The sequence below is a fragment of the Hevea brasiliensis genome, chromosome 17, assembly GCF_030052815.1.
Source record: "Hevea brasiliensis isolate MT/VB/25A 57/8 chromosome 17, ASM3005281v1, whole genome shotgun sequence".
In the NCBI taxonomy this organism is placed as follows: domain Eukaryota; kingdom Viridiplantae; phylum Streptophyta; class Magnoliopsida; order Malpighiales; family Euphorbiaceae; genus Hevea; species Hevea brasiliensis.
In genome coordinates this window covers 43,887,056-43,899,793 of record NC_079509.1, presented here as the reverse complement: position 1 = coordinate 43,899,793, position 12,738 = coordinate 43,887,056, and the positions used below count along the sequence as shown (strand labels likewise).

The 12,738-nt window shown below is 28.6% G+C and overlaps 1 pseudogene; it reads left to right on the top strand.

Annotated features, from left to right (window-relative positions):
• The first annotated feature begins 689 nt into the window (after window positions 1-689).
• On the top strand, window positions 690-1,625 carry LOC110651478 (protein GLUTAMINE DUMPER 2-like; annotated as a pseudogene).
• Window positions 1,626-12,738: the final 11,113 nt, after the last annotated feature.

The window sequence follows — 12,738 nt, the reverse complement described above, 5'->3', positions numbered from 1 at the left end:
AAATTTAGCTACACGATAAGCTCTTGAAAAATTTAGCCAACTTTATATAACTAAATAGATAGATTTATTTAAATTTACGACTAAAAAAATTTAAGTATTAAAATTCCTTTTTTAATGAAAAATGTATTTTACCAATAAAAAAATCAATAGACTCTTATATATTAAATAAATTTAAAAATTAAAATTTAAAATTTAACTATTTTTATATAAGTATTTAAAGCACTAATTTTTAATACTCTGAATATATTATATAATTCATCTATATATTAATTTAAAAAAAAATTAATTCATCACTACCAAAAATAATAATAAGTTATAGTTATAATTTTATTGAGTTAATAGTATTAATAAATTAAGAGATTATATATTTAAATCATGAAAATTCCTTTGAAAATTTGAAAATACTGAAAAAAAAAAACTCGCACACAGTAGTATGTGCTTAGAAATTGTGTTGCGGGAGTTCGTTTTACCAAGTGAGGGAAAATTTTATTGAAGTCTGATCAAATGTGAATTTAAAATAAATTTATTAATTTTACTTATTTAATATGTATTATACATTATACTTTGGGCCGACGAGAGTCAGACTCGAGAATTTCCCGCACATACCCCCAAGCAAACGAAAAAACAATGGGCCCTCCAGATGGCAGCCCCACTTCTCATGCAAACGAATGACGACATAAATCACCAAAAGCCGCGCCCACACACATCCTTTCTCTCTACAAATAGTCTCTCCTTCCATCTTTCGCCTCTCAAAACCCACTACCACCGCCACCACCACCACTCACCACTCCTCCACCTCCTCCTTCTTCTTTTTCAATCTACTATCCTTTCTCCATCTATTTACATAAAGAAATGGCAGGGAGAGAGCCCTTCAACGTCACAGCACGAGCTCCAACGCCGGCGGTTGGACAACGCTTGCCCTGGCATTCACCTTTGCCCTGCTTGTTTGGTGGCTTGGCTGCCATGCTTGGCTTGATTACTTTTGCCCTCTTGATTCTCTCCTGCTCCTACTGGAAGCTATCTAGGAACCTGGAAAACGGCAACGAAGGAGACGAAAGGGACCACGAGACAGGTGAGGGATCAAATAAAAATGGCGAAGGACAGAAACAGCATCCTGAACCCTTTGAAGAGAAGATATTGGTGATTATGGCTGGAGAAGTGAAACCAACTTTCTTGGCTACTCCAATGCATAGAAGGTCGTCTTCGTTTGGTGATAATAGAGTACAATGAGCTGTTCTTGCAGGGAAAAGAGTGATAAATTAGAGAATGGTAATGGTGGTGGTGCTGAGATGGTGAAACGGGGGAGTGTTGATCAAGAACAGAGTAGAACCACAGAGACGACCACTCATTAATTATTTTCCTTTTTTTCCAATCCATGGAGTCCAAAAGGAAAAGAAAAAGGAGAGAGAGAGAGAGAGAGAGAGAGAGAGAGCTCTGTTACAGTTTTTTTATTAGGCCTAGCTATTTGCGGAGGTGATGTTCTGTTCTGTATATGCGCTTGCAAGTCAGATTGGTTCTCATTATTAGCAGCGGCTTTTTTTCTTCTTTTTTGGTCACTTTTCCAATTCGGGAAATGTAAATTTCATTGAGATTAAATGAAGAATCATCTGTTTGTCATCGTTCCATTTTCATCATCATCATCATCTTCTTCGATCATTAGTATTTCTGTTTAGGCTAATTTTTTTGAAATATTTTCATACGTTTTCTTATAATTTCCAAACTCTGCCTCAGCCTCTAGTGCCCAGTGCAGATTTCAGAGGAAGAAAATGAGAAAGATCAGGGTGAAGGGGGTGGCACGTGCAGGGACTTGTGAGAAATATGCAGATTGAGATTGCACAGATTACACTAGTCTTTGATGAGACTTGTTTTTATTAATTTATTTTTATATTGAGTCTTACTCTGTTGCAACTTTTTTGAGTTCAGGGTGTCCTTTGCGCTGTAGGATTGAACAATGGAACGGTTCGATTTCAATTCAGATTAAAATTGAATTGAGCCAAGGTTATAAATAGAATAAAATCGATAAAATTCGGTTCAATAATTTAGTTTATAACTGCTTCATTAATTTAGCTTACAACTGCGTCATTAATTTAGCTTACAACTGCTTCATCTCTCTCAATAAACGAAAATCTAAAAATAAAATTTATTTTCTTGCTCATCAAGGATTAAAAAAAAAAAAAAAAACGCTGTCAACAACAAAATTCCAATAAATATGCACTGCCCTTTAATCACGAATGAATTGATAATGCTTATTGGGTATCTCAAACTTGATCTTTCCAAACCCTAAATAAATTACCTCACAAACCAGTCACAGTCCGATTCGATTTGTGAATTGGACAGGATCAAACTCAGGATGGGACTGAGTCAAACTAAGAATGGTCTAGAGAGCCGATTACAGTTCTCTCTCTTGTAAATCAAAATTGTCTCGACCTGTTTGAACAAACGGTTTAGTCAATATTATTATTTTTAATTTCTTTAATTTATTGTGCTCACCAATGGGAGAGTGCCACATGACATGACGCATGTAAGTGGTTCACATGGCAACCTCCCATTGGTTCACAACAAGAGCCCGCCATGTGGCCTCCCCAGGCGATGGTCCAAAATGGTTTGAATTGTTTATTTATTTTTTTAAAAGACAAAAAATTACTCAACCCTTTTTATACCCATAAATATCTTTCACAAAATTACCCGATTCTTCAATTTTCCAAATTCTCTCAAATATCAACCCTATATTTTCTTTCTATTACAATTTCCAAATTACACAATTTTGCAAATTTTCTCAAATATCAATCCTATATTTTCTTTCTATTACAATTTCCAAATTACACAATTTTGTAATGAAAATCATTTTATTTATTTTGGTATAAAAATATTCATTATTTTTTATATTTTTAAAGCCAATATAATTTCTTTTTGCTTAATTTTAATTTATTATTACAAAAATTGTTGAGCTATAGAAATATTTCAACGAGGTTTAAGTTTGGCAGGTAAAAGCTGAACACCCAAGAATCTGAAAAATTTTGAGTTTACTCAACTGTTAAATATAGACTACAATTTAGAGGCCTATGAGATCAGAAAGACAGGGTTTCGAAAGTAAGTATTGAACTACTATTTGATCAGAACTTGCTTGATTGAGCCACCCGTTCAGTCCCATTTTGGTTCATATTATTATTTTTTAGTTTTCTTTTAATTTACTATGCCGACCAATGGGAGGTTGCCACATCCACAGTAAATGCGAGTCATTCATGTGGCAAGCTCCCATTGGTCTATAATTACGGGTGAATATTATTTAGTTGGAACTTAATAAATTAAATCAAATTATCTTAATTCGATAATTCAATTCGATTTTTAAGATAATTCGGCTTGATTTGATTTTATATTTTAAAAATTTCAGTTATTTTGATTCGGTTTGATTTTAAAGAGAAAAAAATTAATTGAACCAAATCAAACTGAACCGAATTAGTTTATTGATTTTTAAATTGATTTATTTTTATAGAAAATTTATAAATTATATGAAATTTTTTACATATAAATTATTTAATTTCATTAATTAAAAATTATTAGATTCAAATCAAAGTTAAAATCAGATAAAATAACTTAAAAATCATATCTAAATTAAAAAATTTATCTAAACTTAAAAACTGATCGGTTCAAACTGAACCGAATCAAAATATAGCGGTTTAGTTTGATTCAGTTTGTCATTCATTTCAGTTCGATTTGATTTAATTTCTAAAATACAGTAATTTAATTAATTTAGTTATGATGATTTAGTTCGATTTAAATTGAATACTCAACTTATCTATAATCAGTGGAATAACAAGAGGCTGCCACATGGCCCACTCAATGTGCACCATGTGGCAGCGTTCCTGCAGTCTGCTTTTAACCAATAATCCAAAATGGATTTAAATTTTTATTTATTTATTTATTTTTAAAAAAATAAAAAATATATCTCCCATCAGAAAAATAAGTCATAATTTAGGGCATTTTTGTAGTAGAAAAAAAAATTGCTCAACCATATACATCCCTAGAAATCTCTTTAAAAAAAATTACCAATTCTTTAATTCTCCAAATTCTCTCATATATGAATTCTATACTTTCTTTCTATTACAATTTGCAAATTACTCAATTTTGTGATTAACATCATTTTATTTGCTTTTGTATAAAACTATTTTTATTTTTTTTTTATATTTTTGAAGCCAATATAATTTTTTTCTTAATTTTAATTTATAATTATTAAAAATGTTTAGCTTTGAAAATACTTTAATGAGATGTAGATTTAGTAAAGGAAAGACTAAAATCCGAGAATTTGAAGATTTTAAGTTCAGCCAACAGTCAAATATAGACCACAATTTGTTAAAAGGCCAATGAAGTCAACGAAAACAGGCCTCTACAAGTAAATATCAAACTACTATCTATTACTTTTGATGAAATATTGCAAGTTAAACAATATATGCAATATATTTGTAATTTAAAGATTTCTCACGATAATTAAAAAACTGCATTAATGACTCATTATACTACAAAGAAAAAAAAAAGGAAGAAATAATTGCATTGATGGGACAATTATAACACACAATTTCAATTTATTGTAAAATCTGAAGTGATTATTGGCAAATTAAAACATATTTAAAATGTATTTGTAATTTTATAATGAAAAATTTTGCCTTTTTTTTAATTCTACTTTTTTTCAATTATAAATGAATTTTGAAAACTATTTTTAAATTATAAATGAACTTCAAATTTATTTGTAATTTTAAATAGAAAAATTTTATCTTTTATTTTGATTACTAATGAATTTTGTAATTCATTTATAAATTATAAATAAAGGGTGATTTGATTGGTAAATTTTAGAGGTAAGAAGTGCGGTTTTTTTTTTTTAATTACAAGTGGATTCAAAAATCCGTTTGTAAATTGCATTATAAAATGGTAAAACACACTTCGCTTTTTTACTTTCTTTTTCTCCTATTTCACTCCCACTGTCCTTTTTTTTTTTGGTATAATTCTTTCTCCAATTTCACTCACATCTCCATTTCACTTCAATTTAACTTTTTTTGTTCTTTTTCTTATTTTCATTTTATTTTCTATTATTTTTGTCTAATTTCACTCTTTATTCTATTTATTTATTTTTTTAATTTTCTTCATCATCTAATTCTCATCTTAATTTTTTTTATATCATATTTTTCTCATTTTTTTTATTCTCTTATCTTTTTCTTATCTTCATTTTTTTTTTCATTCTCTTTATCATCCTTTCTCATTTATTTTTTTCTCTCATCTTTTTCTTATTTTCTTATTCTCTCATTTATTTTTTTTTCTTTTCTTTAATTTCCTTTTCTCATTATTAATAATATTCTTTTAGTTATAAAATTGTGTATTTTTAATATTTTCCCTACTATAGTTTGTTTCTTACAATTTATTCTCGTGATTATGTAAAATCAAATTATTTGTCTATAAGTTTTTATAAAATTATTTTGTAGTAATTTATTATAATAAATTTATGATAAATTCTTATTATTTACAATTTTTATTGGTAAATTATTTTTAACAATATTAGTGTAGTGTTGTTTAAGCAGTACTTTTTTTTTTTATTAATATTTCATATTTTTCTTATTTTCTTATTCTCCCATTTATTTTTTTTCTTTTCTTTAATTTCCTTTTCTCATTATTAATAATATTCTTTTAGTTATAAAATTGTGTATTTTTAATATTTTCCCTACTATAGTTTGTTTCTTACAATTAATTCCATTGATTATGTAAAATCAAATTATTTGTCTATAAGTTTTTATAAAATTATTTTGTAGTAATTTATTATAATAAATTTATAATAAATTCTTATTATTTACAATTTTTATTGGTAAATTATTTTTAACAATATTAGTGTAGTGCTGTTTAAGCAGTACTTTTTTTTTTATTAATATTTCATCTTTTTCTTATTTTCTTATTCTCCCATTTATTTTTTTTCTTTTCTTTAATTTCCTTTTCTCATTATTAATAATATTCTTTTAGCTATAAAATTGTGTATTTTTAATATTTTCCACTACTATAGTTTGTTTCTTAAAATTTATTCTCGTGATTATGTAAAATCAAATTATTTGTCTATAAGTTTTTATAAAATTATTTTGTAGTAATTTATTATAATAAATTTAAGATAAATTCTTATTATTTACAATTTTTATTGGTAAATATTTTTAATAATATTAGAGTAGTGTTGTTTTAGCAGTACTTTTTTATTAATATTTTGTCCAAATTTTTTCTTTTTTTATATATATTTTTTAAAATATCAACAATTTAAAATCTATTACTAATTCTTTTAATATGGATTTAATATCTCCTTATATATTGCAAATGGATTATTTTTTTTTCTTCTAATTTACAAATGGATTGAGAATCCATTGATAATACATACGGAAATTTTACTTGTAAATCCGCTTGTAAAAGGTCCATAAAAACTGACTTATTCCGTTTGTAATTTATTTGTAAATAATTTTACAAATGGATTTTTTCTGTTTGTAATCTGAGAAAATTTTGTAATGCGTATAGAATATTTTCACATTAAGCTGTGCATGTTTTTCTTTTTAATATTTCACCTTGACTGGGACTCGAATTTTCACAGCTTCCTACTTATAACAAAATAGTCATATGGTGCATAGTCACTAACAAAATAGTCATATGGTGCAAAGCTAAATGTGTGGTTTACACTGCAAATGCTTATCACTATTGGAAGCAACAATCATTGGTATGTAATGCTTTCTGAAGTAAGCCACACTAATTAAGGTACCATTGATAAAGGAAGTTGTTCCACAGTTGCCTTTAAAAATAGATTTGAATTTGGAAGTTAGGTGCTTGTGGTATATGGTATATGAGATTTCATTAAGAATAAATTAAATTTCATATTTTTGGATTTTTTTAAATGTTTTTCTAAAATTTTCAATAATATTAGCGTATATGGTTTTTTATAATTTTTCTAAGACGAAGAAGAAGAAGAGAGAGACGCGGTAGCAAGAGCATGGTTTGGTTATTATCTTCTCAAATCAAGCACAAGCCTTGTACGACTTATGGATAAAAAGGAAACTAGAAGATAAGGAACCTTTGTACTAGAAATGGAACAAAGAGCTAGCTAATATACTACTTTTATTTACAAAAGTGAAAAAAAAAAAAAAAATGTTGCTTGCCGTTGCCAAGTGTGCGTACCTCCTCCAACTGCAAACCTTCTTTCAGTTTTCCTCATGAAAGATAGAAGATGCTTTCTTTAATTTCACTTTCTTTTTCTTTTCTTACATTACCTAAGCAGATTCTTTATTCTATGATATTAAATATATTTCTTATTTTGATCAATATATTAATTGGCATTGTTAATTAGTAAATTTTGCTATATTATATATCATTTAGGGTAAAAACTACATCGTTTTTCGTAATATATATACTTCTTGAATCAATAAAAAAAAATATTAATCAATCCACATTGGATGGTTTCCTCCTCCGTTGGAGCAATTTAACTTGACTACTGATGCAACAGTCCTCTCAGGTGGTAAGATTGGGCTAGGGGTAGTTCTGAGGGATGATAAGGCGGAAATTATGATGGCAGCTTCGAAAGGCTTTTGTGCGTCCTAGGATGTGGACTTAACAGAAATCCAAGCCATCTTCTTAGGGGTACACACAGCTTTTGACGCTGGTTTCGCTCATTTCCAGATTGAGAGTGGTAGGAGCTCTGTTATCTCTCTGCAGCATGAGTTGTGTGTTCCAGATATCCTGCACCTCCTTCACCCTGTGCAAGCGGTAGCTTTTCTGCATGTTAGAAGGACAGCTAATAGATTGGCTTACTAGTTGGCTCAAGATAGTTTAGTAAACCAGCACATAAATCTGTTTGGTTGGAGGATGTTCCACCAAATCTTGGGGCGATAGCTGTTTCTGATGTAATTCTGTTTTCAGATTAATCCATTGTTTCATCTGTTTTCTCTAAAAAAAAAAAAAAGGAAAAAATAAAGAAGAAGAAATAGATGAATTTATTAGTAATACAAAATTATTATTGTGCCATTTACCTATAAATTTAAATTTTTAGATTGATTAATTTTTAATAGGTCTTTTTAACAAAAATGTTTGCCCTAATTTATAATTTTATTTAAATATTTCAATTTTAAATCAATTATTAAAGTTTTTAATTTAAAAAATTAAAATTAGCTAAAATTAAAATTCAATTTGAGGAGAATTTAATTTCCTCATAAGGATTCAAATGTGATCTAAATGTGATATTGTCGATTGATTAATTAATTTTTAATTTTAAATTAATTTTTTTAAATTAAGTAATTTAAATAATTGTGTGAAAATTAAAATATTTAAATAAATTGCAAATCGAGGCAAATATTTGAATTTTTTTTTATATAATTAACCTTCTTAATATGATAATGAAGTTTTTTTATATATTAAAAAAATCCAAAATTCAAATTATAACTATCCCATTTATTATTTAAATATTTAATATAATATAAAATAAATTTATATTTATTCACACTTCAAATTCAGTAAAAATTCATATGCCAAAATAAGTTAAACTTATTACACAAACTATCATTTTAGATCAATTATCATAAATATGACAACTTACATATTAGAATCCGAAAATTGCCCAATATCCAAAGATAAGCATAATAAATAATGTTCCATTTATGTCAGTGGCTTTTTACATAAAAGTGGCATATAGAATTTGTTCCTGTTGTCTTATCGAAGTTAAATTCATATGCCGGAGCTTTTGCATTATCATATATGGATGGACGACAATAATAATATTATCCCTTGTGCTCTTAGTGGATTTTTTTTTTTTTTTTTTTTTTTTTCAAAGAGTGGTTCTTTCGATATTTGCTTTGTTCCCAATTGGACAAATGAGGTCTAAGCCAAGCTCTTGTCTTAATCAGTTATTAATGCGTGACTTGAGTCTAATGTTGACACATAACCACATATATGCGCCATAATTAAATACGTTTAGACGTGACTACATTTGATCCTCATCGTCGATTTGAAATAAATTAATTAACGTCACTCAAAATATTTGCAATTGATGAGATCAAAATAATTCACAATTTAAATTAATTTGAATTTAAAAAGAGATATAAGTTATTACATCAGATACAGATCCAACATTCAAATCATCTAATGATATTATTTTTATAAATAAATTATTAAATATAAAAATAAGCATTTTCGTAGCATTATTATTAGCTTTCAAGTTATTATATTAATAGTAGAAATTTATAAAAATTTAATGAATTAATTTGGATGAATTGGGATAGCATCTATGAAATGTTAATAAAATTTAGAATAAATGACTAATTAACTTAAGTGGCACTAAAATTATTTTTAAGAGATTGAGATTTTGGGTTTGAATTCTAATTAAAATTAATTATATCAAAAATTTTTTTTAAAGAACTGCAGAAAATAAAAAATGAATTTTAGTAAGATTTGAAATATATGTAAATGGATAATAAAATTATTACACAATGTTAAGGTTATTTTCACATTTGCTATAACCATGTAATCAACCTCGGAAGGATTACAAGAATATGCGGCAATCTTTTCTTTAAAGAATGGGGAAGTCTATGTGGTATGTATGGGATCTCTGAATGGGTAAAAGCGTGAAGGAAGTGCGATTACAGCAACATCCATTAAGGTCGGCATCAACTTTCAATTACATTTCCCTCTAATAAATTAATTGTTGGGTTGAATGCTACAATTCAAGCTCTAGGTCTCTTTGGCTGGCCTACTAGAAAATGATCAAACCCAAAATGCAGCATAGGTACTGGCACTAAGAAGAGAGACCCATCTGAAATCCGAATTCTATAGCTTCTTCTTGCGGCTGAAGATGGAGTAAAAGAGGATGAGGATGCCAATAATTGAGAATTGCGTCGCTTGTGCTTCAGTTGTCAAAATCAAAGCATTCAAATTATGACAAGTAAAAGAATGAATGTTGCTGAGGCCTGCAACATTTCTTCTCTTTTTATATATATATATTTTTATTTTTTTTTATTGTAGTAGAAATGTTTGAAAATCACAATTCATGGGTCTATTTATCTGGCACCAAATCGCCTTAATGGTTAGCTTATTCCGGTCCTATGAATGGTATATGATCGATCAAAATGCATACCCGTGTAGTTATTGTTATTTTATATGCAAAGCAGTCAATCGAATGGCTGCATGTGCAGTGATATCATATATGCAATTTATACATTATTGTTTAATAAATTTATAGTAAAGATAAAGTTTATATGACTTATATGCTTTATAAAGAGAATTATAATGTTATTATAATAATGAGATTCTTATTACATTAAGTCATATTTTTAAAACTGGAAATCAATTAAAACTATGGAGACCGATACATATTATATAATTTTCTTTATAAAATAAAGTAATTGGTCTCACAAGTTAAGGTATGATGGATACCTAGAACTGATGTATAGGTCCTTGTTGTGACAAGTTCATTGAACTAACCTGCATAAGAATTTCATATAGAAATTACCTATTTATAGAAAGACTCACATGAATGTTATGTGAGTGATCTTTCAACTTGAGGCACTAAGTTGTCTCCTATAGGAATTGTTACATTTCGGTACTACTTACACATCGTTTTATTTAAGGATGACAAATGGGATAGTTGTTGGATAAAATATAGGGAATTTAAAAATGGAAAAAGGCGTATTTTGCCTTTAAAGTATGGGCCAATAGTTACAAAAGTCTTTAAACTTTTTCAATGTCCAAACAAGCCCTTTGAGTTAAAAAAAAATCAAATAAGTCCTTCTAATTTTAAAAATAGATTAAATAGCTTAACGAACAAACAAATTTTAAAAATAGATCAAATAAACTTTTGAACATTTAAAAATAGATCAAAAGAAACTAGACTATAACTTGCTTCCAATATAAATTCTGCATATCTGATTTTTAACATCCCGGTAATTATTTGTTGCATTATGAAGCAAGCAAATTGATAAGTTATTCTTTACGGAATGGTTCAAGAAGTTTCTCTATAGGTTCATCATCTTTGACAGTCACCATCGCCAATTTGATTATGATCTAATAAGATCTAATTTTGATTATTCTGTTGAGAATAATATTCTCTTTTGTCACTGTCATTCTTTTCTTCTATGTTAGTATAATGTTAAAAGAGTTGTACATATTACAAAATGTGAAAGAAATCAATCAAGATTCGTAGATTAGGTTTTACATTTTGGAAAATACTTGGTGAGCATGTATGCGTAAATTTGGGTTTTAGTTTTTGAGTCTAGGTTTTGAATTGGTTCTCAGCAGTATTTGAATTCATATTCTTTAATTTGGAGGGGTTGGAAGGTTACTATCTTTGGTTGGTGGGGATTGATTATTATTGGTGGAGGGTAATAAGAACAATGTGGCAGAGATTGATGAATTAATGATCTAGGGAGAATAAAGAGGTGAAGTGTAGAACAGAGAAGTTTTTTGAGTGTGCTGGTGAGTAGGCGATGTAAGCTCACAAACATTGCCAAAGGAAGTTAGATACACTGATGCGTCCCACATCGGTTCTGCAGGGAGGTCTTGGGTGTTATATATATGGGTTTGCAAACCTCCCCTTGTGAGCTAGCTTTTGAGGTAGAGTTAGGCAGGTTCATATCATTTGGTATCAGAGCCTCACTCTGTATGGGTCGGTGGGCCATGTACAAAGGTTCCCTGACGTTCTTCGGGAGAAGTCGGGGTGAACGAGTCATGACCCCGGTTGCTTCACGAGGATTTCAGTCTAAAGGGGTCGGGAATGATGCGTCCCACATCGGTTCTGCAGGGAGGTCTTGGGTGTTATATATATGGGTTTGCAAACCTCCCATTGTGAGCTAGCTTTTGAGGTGGAGTTAGGCAGGTTCATATCATACACAGAGATGAAGTAGAACATGAAGAAAATACATGATTTGGAAGTAAATGCTTATTTGATCTATTTTTAAAATTTGAAGGGGTTATTTATTCGCTAAGGTCTTATTTGGTCTTTTTAAAAATTTGAAAGGCTTGGTCAGACCAAAAAAGAGTTTTAAGGGCTTATGTGACTATTGACCCAAACTTTAAGGATCAAAATAGACCTTTTGCCTTTAAATATGGATCACAACCCATAATTCATGTATAAACCGTAGCCCCAAACTTGTATGATTCATTTAGAATATAAATATTAGCCTATTGCTCTAAAGAGATTGATTTTAACGATAACAAAAGTAATGGAATTATATCTAAAATATGATGAGCCATATTTTCAGATACCCTTTGAAGCACATTGATGGAACAAATATATTGGAAGATTAAAGATGCCCTTTGAATGATTAAGCACTTTGAAGGATATTTGAAGGAGAACTAGACTCTAGTAGGTCTTAGGTTTCTAAGGCTTATGTAAGGAGATAGAGAGAGCTAAATGATTTTATTTAAATCATATTTCAAAATTCAAGTTGTTGAGGAAGTTTTATATAGTGTTTCAAAAGTTTTTGAAGGGCTAAAACAATTTTTAAATAAGTATTTAAAATCTCAAAATTTTATGGCAGTAACAAAATTTTGCTAGTTAATTCCAAAACTTAGCCATTAGCCTACTAATTTGTCATCGAGTAAGAGCGATTTTGAATATATATATATATTTTTTATTCGGGATAGAAGCAAAATTAGCCATCTAATTTTGAAATTGGCATACTAATTCTAAGACAAGAGTGCTAATTTTGGAAGTGTCACACTAATTTTAGTTGTCTCAAGACATAT